Here is a 12,762-nt window from a genome sequence, read left to right on the forward strand (position 1 = left end):
ATAGGCAAAATAAGAAAAATGCTGCTTGAAATCTTATTAGAGTTTGATTTAGGATATTTACTTTGTCTATTTTGACATGTGATGTTGACAATTTGTGTCTTAATGCTTATAAAGCTTTAACTTTTTGAATCTCAAGTCTCCTGTCATTAAATAATTTTTGTCTGATCCTCCCATAATTTCCCACAACTCTGAAAATTTAAATAGATAAAAATTGAAAATAAATGTTGATATTATCCATCAAAATTAAAAAAAAAAAATTCTGACAAGCCTATCCATCTATAAGCATTTTTATAAAACATACTGTGAAAAAAAGACCACCCTGGAGATGATCTCTCAGCAGTATTTCAATTTAATTTTCAAATGTATTTGTCAAACTTCATTTGTCAAAGTTCAAAATGTATTGTGTATAAAAAATGGAGCTTGTTAAAATTGTCTTCCCGGGGATACTCTGGTTTCCCTTTTCGGAGAAGTTCTCAGGCCTGACTAGAAGATCCCAGTGATTCCTTCTGGCCCTGCAGTCTGTGAAACACTGCAATTGTTGCCTGCGTTACCAACGGACTCACATTGCCAAGAAGGAGCGAGATCAAGCCACACTCAGTGAGTGTCGGCCATGCAGAACAGGCAGCTATTGGCAGGAACAAACTATGTTTATTAAATACTGTAGCAGGTCTTTGGTATGCCCTATAGATAGCCTGTACAGTGTGCCTCTGTATAAGAAATATAGCATCTGCATGATGCTGAAATATCCACAAACTTATTTTTCTCCAGTAGCACCTCCCAATGCGCAAATGGATGCAGAACTTCAGCAGACACAGCATCTCTGGAGATGGCAGCATTCTGATGAGAGACTCCAAGACACAGCAGATGGCTCTCGTGCCATTTAACAAATATCAACACGTTATTTCTTTGCTCTCGATCCCCCCACTTCTTTTTCCTTCAGCCGAGTCACCCCAAGCTGGAGTCCTGTTAAACCTCATAAGAGGTTTTTGTTATAGTGTTTGCCTCTTCAGCCTGAGCAGGTAGCTAGAATTCAGGGCCTTTCGAGGTTGTTTCTGGTAGGAAGAAAAGTCGAAGATCCAAATGAGGCCTCAATCTGGTATAACATCATTTATTTACAAAGAATAGGCATAAAGTCCTGTTTCTCTGAACACAGTAGAAACAAACAGCAGCAAGCAGTTTCCTTGCTCAGAAATCCACAGATCTGCTCCTCCAACAAGCTCTGTGCCCAAGAAGCTTTGTCTCTCTGTTTCCTTTCAGGATCACACTTACAACTCCATCTCATGGCTTCCTGCCTCCAACACGCACAGCCTCATCTCTGCCTTGGCAACCAGAGAAACCCCTCAGTCACCATGGCTTAATTCTGACTTGCCATGGGGCCTAGCTCTTTGGGCTGTATCCCCACAACCTCCAGCTCTTTTCACAACATAACAGGGCTTAACTGCTCCTTCTGCTCAGCCTAAAAGAGAGCGCTTGGCACCCACTGGCTTTAATGAGGGCGGTGATTGTATTGGATCCATGCTGGCAGGCATTAGCACGTTGCAGCCTAATGCTATGTTTGTACAGCACCGAGCACAATGGGCCTAGTGCCTCTAGATGCCACTCCAATACAAATCAATAATACTGCTATTTTGGCATGGGGGTAAGAGGTGCAGTGCAGATGGAGGTGCCTGACTGATAGTGATCATTAAAGGTCCCTTGGCATTTTTCACAAGAGTCAGGGCGCTAGCGGTGTTCTGGCCAAGTTCCTAGTTAGGAAATTTCATTCTGTCTATCTGAAATTCATCCTGAAATTTCAATTTGACACAGCATCCATTTTACCTGCTGATAGCCCCAAGGGGTTTCTTGGGGGCCAGCTGGAAAGAAAGGAATGCCCTAGGCTGCTAATCTGTTTTACTGCACTCTGGGACAACTACACTGTGGAAACACCAATGGAAACCGGAGAAAGTAAGAGCTGCTCGTTCCACGTCTCTGATTTTCACCTAATAACCCCTTAAATTTATGTAGCATGCTGCAGGTTTCCAAAGGCCTTTGCAGTCATGTCATGCACAGCCTTTGTTTAACGGTGCACAGCAGCACTGAATAAAAGTTTGGGATAGGAAGTGAAGAGTCCTGTATCCAATTGCAACGGAGGGGAAACCTCACCGCTGAAGGGGACAGAATTAAGTTAGGAACACTGGCTCTTTCTTTTGTGTCTTTGTCCACACTTTATGTGGCAGAAATGGTAAAACCCCACTAAAACCCAAGACCATTTATTCCTGCCACGTACAATAAGCCCGGCTGCATGTTTTCTATATTTCAAAGCTCACACACAACTGAAACAAAATGCAATTTCCATCGGTCGGCCCTAGCTAACCTCCATCAGGGCGGCCGTTCAGAAGGAATTCAAAATCATGAGTGGAGGGGGGAAAAATAGCATTGTATTAATCGGAGTCAGATTGAACATTTTAATTTTTAAGCAGTTTTATTATGGTGAACTCCTCTTGTATGGCTGGGATAGATAGCTTTAAAGGCAGTGAGATGGTGCTTATTATGAATTCATTTTTCAGATGTTTTCTCTCTCTTTAAATTACTTCTCTGTGATCGTGCTGAATTAATCTAACTGGCAAATCTTTCCTTTGTGTGCTTTGTAAATTAAATATTAGAGCAAGTGTGGATTAGTTAGAAACGACTGACTTTATCAAGATTGCTACTGGCAATCAACTAGCACAACAAATATATTTAAAAATATGTATTTTCAATGTAAAGGTAATCTTTGTACAGGTTTTCTAAATAATGGATCACAGTCTGTCATGACAATGATTTTTTAAAATGCACCATCTATTAGAATTATTATAGGTAATTATAATTGCTTCTGCTATCAAACATAGAGAGTTGTTCATAGAATATCAGGGTTGGAAGGGACCTCAGGAGGTCATCTAGTCCAACCCCCTGCACAAAGCAGGACCAATACCCAGACAGATTTTTTTCCCCAGAGCCCTCAAGGATTGAGCTCCCAACCCTAGGTTTAGCAGACCAATGCTGCTTAGTTAAGGCTAGCTTCAGGCAGTCTTTATAACTCCCTGTTTTTACAGAAATTCTCCTTTTCTGCTGAGAATTCCTATGCCCGGTCTCACCTCCAAGGAAAACATTTTGAAGGTGACAAAGCAAAATCCACTCACCTGTTTTTGAAGGGGTAGAAAAAAGAACCATCAGCCTTTCACAACAGAACCTCCTGGACTCTCTGCAGCATTGTCAACCATAAGAATTTGCTGGCTCATCTGAGAGAGGTGGCAGGGTTTCAGGATAGCATGCTAAAATGGTTTGAGTCCTTCCTGGAGGAACGCACCCAATGAGTAGTGATGGAAAACTGCACCTAGGAAGGTAAGAACGGCCATACTGGGTCATACCAAAGGTCCATCCAGCCCAGTATCCTGTTTACCGACAGTGGCCAATGCCAGGTGGCCCAGAGGGAGTGAACCTAACAGGTAATGATCAAGTGATCTCTCTCCTGCCATCCAGCTCCACCCTCTGACAAGCAGAGGCTAGGGACAGCATTCCTTACCCATCCTGGCTAAAAGCCATTAATGGACTTAACTTCCATGAATTTATCTAGTTCTCTTTTAAACCCTGTTATAGTCCTAGCATTCACAACCTCTTGAGGCAAGGAGTTCCGCAGGTTGACTGTGTGCTGTGTGAAGAAGAACTTCCTTTTATTTGTTTTAAACCTGCTGTCCATTAATTTCATTTGCTGGCCCCTAGTTCTCCACCTCCACCACTAGATCCCTCTCTTGTGGAGTGCCACAAGAAACAATTCTTTCTTCGGTCCTATTCAACATCTATCACAGATGACATGGACTCGGGTGCCAACAGTATGAAGGTGACACGCGGCTCTACCTCTCCTTCACCACATACAACCACAACACTACCACCAAGATGGTCCAGTGCTCAGATGAGATCAGTTCATGGATGACAAACAGCTGGTTGATGCTGAACCCAAGCAAGACAGAGGTGATGCTGGTGGGCAAAGGACAGCAGTTTTAAAGAGTTTTCAGTCATGGTATGTTGGTTGAAGGTACACACGCACCACTGATTAATTCAGTCCATAGTTCAGGCATGCTCCTGGATTTCTTGATGAACCTAAGCTCTCACATAGCACCATCCATGAGCAATCCTTTCTACCATCTCTGATCAGCTAAGACACTCCATCCCATACTGGCAATTAGCTGATCTTAGTTATTCATGCCTTCACCTCCCCTTCAGCAACGTGATATAGCTGGGCATAAGTCATAGGATCATAGAAATGAGGGTCTGGAGGGAACCTTAGGAGGTCATCGAGCCCACTCCCCTGCGCAGAGGCAGGACTAAGTTAACCTAGACCATCCCTGACATGTGTTTGTCTAACTTCTTAAAATACTCCATTGACATTCCAGAACCTCTCTTGGTAAAGTATTCCAGTCCTTAACTATCGGTATACTTTCCCAGTACTTAATTACTTCTAGAGTTAGAATGATTTTCCCAGTATCTAACCTAAATCACCCCTGCTGCAGATTAAGCTGGTTACTTCATGTCCCACCTGCCCCCCTGCCTTTTTATCTTTACCCAGAGAATTTCAGCTGGTCTGCCTCTCCCCCTCTTCTGGACCTCTTGATGTATAATGAATTCTTGATGTATAATGAAACATCTCCTCCCCCTTTTTCCCCTGCCTGTCCTTCCTGAACAGGTTATAACCCTCCAGGCATGAGATCTACCCCATAAAGTCTCTGTGATAGCAATTAAGTTATAATTTAGTTTTATGGACTAAGACTTCCAGTCTTCCTGTTCATCTCCCATACTCCTTGTATTTGTGTATAGACAGCTATGATGTTGAGCAGATTCCCCCACTGTTTTCCCTCTTGTTGCTCCTGTGACCCTATTGCATCCATCTTGTTGCATCCTGTGCTCCTGACCTCCAGCCCTTCAGGGCTAGGGAATCTGAGAACATTCGCAAGAGACTCAGGAAGTGGGAGCCAAGTGCCCCATACCTATCAACACAAAAGGCCTGTTCAGCAAATTTGGTATCACTCCGGCGGACGGGAAGGGGGGGCCCTTAGGACTTTGCAGTGCCAGCCCAGTTGGAGGTGCCTGGCAGCAGCCGAGAACTGCAACAGAGTGTGAATCAAAACAAAACCCTCCCCTGCGCAAACTGCTCCCGGGAGAGGGGAGAAGACACACAAGAGATGTGTAGTCACATTGCTGAAAGCGGGCGTTGTGAGGCTTGTTTAATGCTCTTGAAGTGCAGTGAAGGTGCTGTCTGGGCTCAGGAACAACCACTCTGGTGCTGTACGATCTGTTTGGAACATCATATGAGATATGATGCAACTGGTCCTTCCCGACTTGCAAACCCTACGCCCCAACAGGGGACTTTCCTTTAGGAGGGGCCAGTATGATCTGTATCCTGCCTCCTTTCCCCTCTCCAAGGGGAAAAAGCGAAGCCATCCAGCTTCCGTCTCCCTCCCCCTAGAGGAGATACCTCCATGCTTCAGATAGATGCTAGAAGCACAGGTTTAAATCCTGGCCGGGTTAATTCAATTTATGCTTCTGAAGCAGCTGGATCAAAACCTAAGCAGCTTTTCGCGTGTGCGTCTTTTTGAATAAGACCTTACAAATACAAAGTTTGTTCTGGCAGGAGTCACCAGGTGGCACTGTTACACATACTCGTACCTGTTCTTTTGCTGAGGGCTTGTCTAGACTCTAGTAGAAAGTTAGTGGGTGGCAAACTGGGGTGTAAATCTCCTTTCCTGAGTTCAAACACCCTTGTAAGCGCCCTGCCCCATGACAGCCGCTGGAGTTCAGTGTGAACCAGTAAATGAATGTGCTCTGCTTGCACTTCTGACCAGAGCGCTTCCAAAAGCCTCCTGTTCAGTGAGCTTTCTCTGAAAAGTGACAGTTTTCACTACTTCCTTCAGCACTGCCATAAGATCAGGGGAAGTACTCTTGGACACCAAAGCGTCGCGGTGAATGAAACCGTGATTTCAAACATCATTACCACCTGCCTTAGGTCTTTTTTCACACCTCTGCTATTTCTACCTGTCATATTTGCTACACCATCACTTGTAATTCCCTTGCAATTTGCCCAGTCCAATTTGTATTTTCCGACTACGCAGTCATGCAGTGCTTCAAATATCTGTGCTCCTGTTGTATTTCTTGGTAAAGTCAAACAACACAGCAAATCTTCCATAAAGACCTCTATATCTCCCATAAAACAACAGTATTGCACAATTTGAAATAGCAGTACTCTTGTCAAGATGGATAGCAAAATCCCTGGCTGACTGTAACCGAGTGAAAGTAGCAAAGAGTCCTGTGGCACCTTATAGACTAACAGATGTATTGAAACATGAGCTTTTATGGGTGAATACCCACTTCGTCGGATGCATGCTGGGCTTCCAAATGCTCTGCAGTATCACATATTGGCCGAGACATTGTGTTATTACGTGTACACACACACACACACACACACACACACACACACACACACACACACACACACACACACACACACACACACACACACACACCCACCCATTTGGAAAATCAGGCCTTAGAGATCCTAAAATCGGGGCTGCTCCCTACGGCATCCTGGCCAAACATCCCCCATTCTCCTCTCCCCTACAGCCAGAAGTGTGCTGATATGGGGGGCAACCCAGTCTCCACCCCAGAGCTGACTTCACTGGGCAGTGCTGGATGACGTATCTTGCGAACACCGTAGGATGAAAGAAGCTATACAGGCCCTCGGGCAACATGGCAGTGGACCCAGTAGTAAATAAGAATAGCAGTGTAAAATCATTACTGTTGTTATGCCGGCTGAGCAAGAACCAAAAATTGCCAATTCGGATAGAAGCTGTGTGGGCGTTCATCTAAACCGCCATTTAGGCATTCCCAAAAGTACCTTGCTGACTGGTCATGACTCCAGGCTCACCTGTATATAACCAAGGCTGCCTCGCCTGACTTCTGTAGCTGGGCCAGCAGCCAATCCATTTTGATTTCAAGACAAGTGCAGGTGTGAAACATGGTGGAAAGCCAAGCAGAGGAAGCACTAAATCATCCTTGCAGGGCATAAGTGGGAAGCTCTCTGACAGCAAACAGGGAGTGTTGTCTCCAACAGATTGCTTCATAACAAGCCCCCGGGTAATAGCATTCAGAGGCAATCAATGCAGAATGAGGAAAAGCACAGCAGGCAACAAATGAGAAGAGAAACCATGCCATCTTAACACAGTCCCTGCTTAACATCTCCACGAGGGACTAGCTTCTATCCTGCCTGAGCCCCCAGAAACTGGCACGCATCCTCCAGCAATGATAAGTACAACTGGCCTCTGAGGTTCACTGGCATGTTCGGCTATTGGTCACCTTTCCCACTCAGTCAAAGCTGTTTTGTTTTCCGTGCACGCATCCCCTCCCGTATACTGCTCTGCCATTTTCCCCTTAGCATGATGCCTTGTCCCTCCACCCCAGTCAAGTGTAGTGCAATCATCGCCGGCTCCTCGTCTGGATCTCCGCAAGCTAACCTATTATGTGGCCTTGGAAGGCAGCAGACTTTGTCCTGATAGAAGGCACTATTATTTCACACAGTGGATCTCACCACTACCACAAGATAATGTGGTGGGATATGGGCTTTGAAGGATTTGAACGTTTCGATGGGTAATGACAACATCCAAAGATCCAGTTTTGGAAGGTGTGTGAATCCTGCTGCCTCTGAAAACGATCAAAGCTCTGACTAATTAAGGGGGCTGAAGGCACGGCCCTTGGAGCAGGTTACCATGAGGATGCCAGTCTACAGTCGCTCTTGGGAGTAGAACTACAGGTTGAGTTGGATACTATAGAGAAGTCAGGGGGAGGGCTAGCTTAGTGGTTTGAGCATTGGCCTCCTAAACCCAGAGTTGTGAGCTCAATCCTTGAGGGGTCCACTTAGGGATCTGGGGCAAAATCAGTACTTGGTCCTGCCTAGTAAAGGCAAGGGGGCTGGACTCCATGACTTTTCAGGGTCCCTTCCAGCTCTGTGAGATAGGTATACCTCCATATATTATCATAGAACATATGAATGCAACTAGCAAATTTACTCCAATGTCTTCTTTTTAGGCTTTCCCAAGCATCCGCCAACAGGATTTAAGCTCTTAAGGGCAGGGAATGGGTGTTGCTCTCTACTTGTAAAGTGTTGTGCACATTGCTACACGAGTGATTTTTTTTCTTTCTGTATATGACGTCCCATAGTCATTGCTCTGAACTGGCATTTCCCAGCTCAAAATTTAAAAGCATCACATTCCGCTCTTGGTGACACTACCACGGTTTGGGCTATGGAGTATCTGATACATTTATGAATTGCTGTTGCTTATATTGCCACAGTTATTTTACACTGTATCACACCTGCAAATCGGATTATTCCAGGGAAGAAGGACAAAATATCTGACCAAGAATTAGCATTAGCATATCAGATTAACCTAGATTTCCTGATCTGCTCAGAATCACCCTTGCAGGCTGCACTGTCTGCTTCCATTGTTGCTTGGACTTTGCTGCCTTGTTTTCAGTGTCCCCTCTACAATTTGGAAGTCGCACAATATTTGTGTAGAATTCCCTCAATGCTCCTGGATTCATGACGGACCCTTTCCCACATCTCTCCTGCCTGGAATTTCTTTTAATCTTTTGCCAATTCTCTCCCCCTGGCGAGTTTCTGCATTGAGTTCAAAGGACAAGGGTCAGGGTTTTTGTTTTTTTTATCTCCTCAGATGTCAGTCTGTTGAACTGAGCTGCGGCTTCCCTTGTCGTGTGGTCTCGTGGCAGATGTCAACGCCATAGACAAATGGCTATTTCCAGGGCTAACTCCAGTGAGAATCAGGTGTGTCAGGGTCTCTGGGGAGACTGGAATGATCAGATACAACACTCCTTCCATCTGAGGATCTTTCCCAAAATTTCTTAATTAAACCTCAGACTGCCCGGGTGAGGTAGGGCGGGGATATGCAGAACTCTCTGCGCAACAGTTCAGAGCAGGAAAAGAAGAATCCTGTGTCCAGATTAAACTGCAGAGCTGTATTACCTCCTCAGGGCTAACCAGCAATCCAGAGCACTTGCATTTTATCCTCCTCACAAGAGTTGGCAGCTAGGACACCGAAGAGACACGGAGGGATTGGTCTTTGGGTAAGAGCCATGGAGCTGTGGTTCTGCGATGGGTTAAAGATGCCTGCCCCTGCACAGAGCAGAGTGAGGGAGAATAGCACCATCAGCTGGCACTTTTCACCAGTAGATCTAAAAGCATTTAATACATGAGGTCAACATCATTTTACAGGTGGGGAAACTGAGGCACAGAGCAGGGCCATGACTTGCCCAAGGTCGTGCTGCAGCAGAGCCAGGAATAGAATTCAGGACGCCTGGGTCCCAAGCTAGTGTGCTATCCACTAAGCCAGGCTACCTCCCAACCAATCAGCAGCTGCTGCTGCCACTGCAGCCTCTGGGAGGAGCTGCTGGCAGAGCCGTGAGGGTGGCACTGAGCATTAGCACTGTACTCCTACAGTAGCAACAGACTGAGCACTTTCACTCTGGGCTTAGCCATGGTGATGGTGTCCATACATAGGCTCAGTGCTGACCTTCTCTATGGGGGCCAAATGCACCCTGAGTGAGCCAGAGCTGCAGAAATAATGGTACGTGCTCATGCCATTTATAAATGGTGTTGCATTGCAGACACAGGAGGGGTGGAGATAAGGTTACCTGGGCTTTGGAACTTCCTGGAGTTGTTTTGTTTTTACATGCTCACCTTTGCAAGCTGTCTGCTCTTTTGATCTCGTATTTTTGTATGGAGAAATACCCCTGGTAGAGGAAGTGTCATGCTTATAATTGTATTGAGTGTTGTTATTTTCAGGCACCACAAAAGTTGCCAGTGAGGAACCCAAGCAACTAAATATTTGGCTCTGGACACCATTCAGATGGGTCCTAACTCCCCATGTGGGATTGGGGGCCCATTTATTACCACTGGATCTTGTTACAGCTGTAGTTCGCTTGTTGCCATGGATGAGGCCAACCTGTTGCCTCACTTATTCATAGAATACGTGGGTTGGAAGGGACCACATGAGATCATCTAGTCCAGCCCCCTGCTCAAAGCAGGACTAATCCCCAGACAGATTTTTACCCCAGTTCCCTAAATGGCCCCCTCAAGGATTGAGCTTATAACACTGGGTTTGGCAGGCCAATGCTCAAACCACTGAGTCATCCCTCCCGTCACCTCACTTCTTGCCACAAAGAAAACCCTAGTACCAGCTATGCTGAAATACCAGACATGGGGAATAAGTAGCTTAATGGATAAAGCCCTAGCTTTAGCAGAAGTCACATAGATATTACTGTGCTTGACAGAGGCACTGTGGTCACTGATATAGCAGCCCACAGGAGACGGCACCTTCTCTTACTCTAGGGAGTGGAAACTTTATAAAGTAGAGACGATCAGGAAGAGCTGCTGATGCTGGCCACAGGAGCTGGTTGTGAGACCATCCCTATGAGTAACCATCCCAGAAACAACAGACCACTTGGCATAATTCCACTTGACTTGTGGTCTCTGCTGACGGGAAGCTCAGAACTGGAATGGCAGGGGCGCTGCAGCTCAGGATCATCTCTCAGTTCCCCTGCACTTGTGGCAGAACTAAGTATCATCTAGACCATCCCTAAACGCTGTTTGTCTAACCTGTTCTTAAAGATCTCCAATGAGGGAGATTCCACAACCTCCTGGGCACTTTATTCCAGTGCTTAACCACTCTTGACAGGAAGTTTTTCCTAATGTCCAACTTAAACTGCCATTGCTGCAATTTAAGCCCATTGCTTCTTGTCTGAGCCTCAGAGGTTAAGAAGAACAATTTTTCTCCCTCCTTGTAAGAACCTTTTATGTACTTGAAAACTATTATGTCCCCTCTCAGTCTTCTCTTCTCTAGACTACACAAACCCAGTTTTTTCAATCTTCCCTTATACATCGTGTTTTCTAGACCTTTAATCATTTCTGTTGCTCTTCTCTGGACTTTCTCCAGTTTGTCCACATCTTTCCTGAAATGCGGTACCCAGAACTGGACACAATACTCCAGTTGAGGCCTAATCAGCACAGAGTACAGCGGAAGAATTACTTCTTGTGTCTTGCTTACAACACTCCTGCTAATATATCTCAGAATGATGTTTGCTTTTTTTGCAAGTCTTACACTGTTGACTTATATTTACTCTTTTATCCACTATGACCGCCAGATCCCTTTCTGCAGTCCTCTTTCCTAGGCAGTCATTTCCCATTTGTATGTGTGCAATGGATTGTTCCTTCCTATTTGCCCTTGTTGATTTCACAAATTTCCTATTTACTTCAGACCATTTCTCCAGTTTGTCCAGAGCATTTTGAATTTTAATCCTATTCTCCAAAGCACTTGCAAACCCTCCCCTCACAACTTGGTATCATCCACAAACTTTATAAGTGTACTCTCCATGCCATTAGCTAAATAACTGATGAAGATATTGAACAGAACTGGACATAGGCACTGACTTCCCCTCTTTCCCGTGGGTGCTTGACCCCCCTCTGCCCATTGCCTTGCTCCCACTCCACCTCTCCCCTGCCCCCATTCCAGCCCCTTCCCCAAATTCCCGCCCCGGTCCTGCCTCCGCCCCTGAGCATGCCAGATTCCCACTTCTCCCCCTCCCTCCTGGAGCGTGCTGTTTGGTGGTGGCCGGCTGGGAAGTGCTGGGACGTAGGCAAAGGAGCGAGGATGCAGCATACTCAGGGGAGGAGGGGTAGGGGGTGAGGAGAGGCAGGGGGTGAGGAGAGCTTGGCAATTAGTGGGTGCAGAGCACCCACAAATTTTTCCCCGTGGGTGCTCCAGCCCTGGAGCACCCACGGAGTCGGCGCTGGACCCAAAACTGATTCCTGTGGGACCCCACTTGTTATTCCCTTCCAGCTTGACTATGAACCACTGATAACTACTCTCTGGGAACAATTTTCCAATTACTTATGCACCCACCTTATTGTAGCTCCATCTGGGTTTGTTTATGAGAAGGTCATGCAGGACAGTATCAAATCCCTTACTAAAGTCAAGATATACCACGTCTACCATTTCTGCATATTCACAAGGTTTGTTGCCCTGTCAAAGAAAGCCATTAGTATGCTGACTGGTACGTATCACCTTATTATCTTCTAGGTGTTTGCAAATTGGTTGCTTGATTATTTGCTCTATTATCTTTCTAAAGTACTGATATGATAACTTTTGTTTTATTGACCCTGCTAATCATAACCATTCCAGTGACTGTTGCTAGGTTTGTCAATGAAGCTGGTTGTCATTGGACACATAGGTCTGAGTCTTGGCCCTTCGGTTGCTGAGGGAAGAGCACTGTGCAAGTCCATGGGGGAACCAGGCACCTCAGCCCAATGGGTGCAGCCTGCGAGTAGGTGGCCTGCATCTTCTGACTGGCCACAGCAGCAAAAGGGAGAGTTGTGAAAGTCCCACTTACAGTCATTTGCAGCGCATCTGATCACTCTACATTTCAAGAGATTAAGCTTGGCCCACAGATGGGGCGGAAGGTCAAAACCTGCGGGCTGGGCTGTTGGATCTGTCGTAAGATGAGCATTGGCTCCTATGGCACCTGGAGATGACATTGAGTCTCGTTAAAGGAATTGTCCAAACAGGGATGGCTTGGGCTAAAATGGTAGATTGGTGTGTTAGGCACATCTTTAACCTGGGGTAGATGTGGCATGTCTTGCAACATAAGGAGCAAACTCTGCACAAGGATTTGTCAGAAGGAGGGATA

At 45.8% G+C, this 12,762-nt stretch overlaps 1 long non-coding RNA gene across 1 annotated transcript; it reads right to left on the reverse strand.

Annotated features, from left to right (window-relative positions):
• Window positions 1-604: 604 nt before the first annotated feature.
• On the reverse strand, window positions 605-12,073 carry LOC127033703 (uncharacterized). The gene is made up of 3 exons (XR_007769193.1): window positions 11,979-12,073; window positions 3,159-3,352; window positions 605-1,052 (listed from the first exon to the last, which is right to left on the reverse strand). It is a non-coding gene; the product is annotated as an uncharacterized LOC127033703 (long non-coding RNA).
• Window positions 12,074-12,762: the final 689 nt, after the last annotated feature.

The sequence above is a fragment of the Gopherus flavomarginatus genome, chromosome 13 (genome assembly GCF_025201925.1).
Source record: "Gopherus flavomarginatus isolate rGopFla2 chromosome 13, rGopFla2.mat.asm, whole genome shotgun sequence".
In the NCBI taxonomy this organism is placed as follows: Eukaryota; Metazoa; Chordata; order Testudines; family Testudinidae; genus Gopherus; species Gopherus flavomarginatus.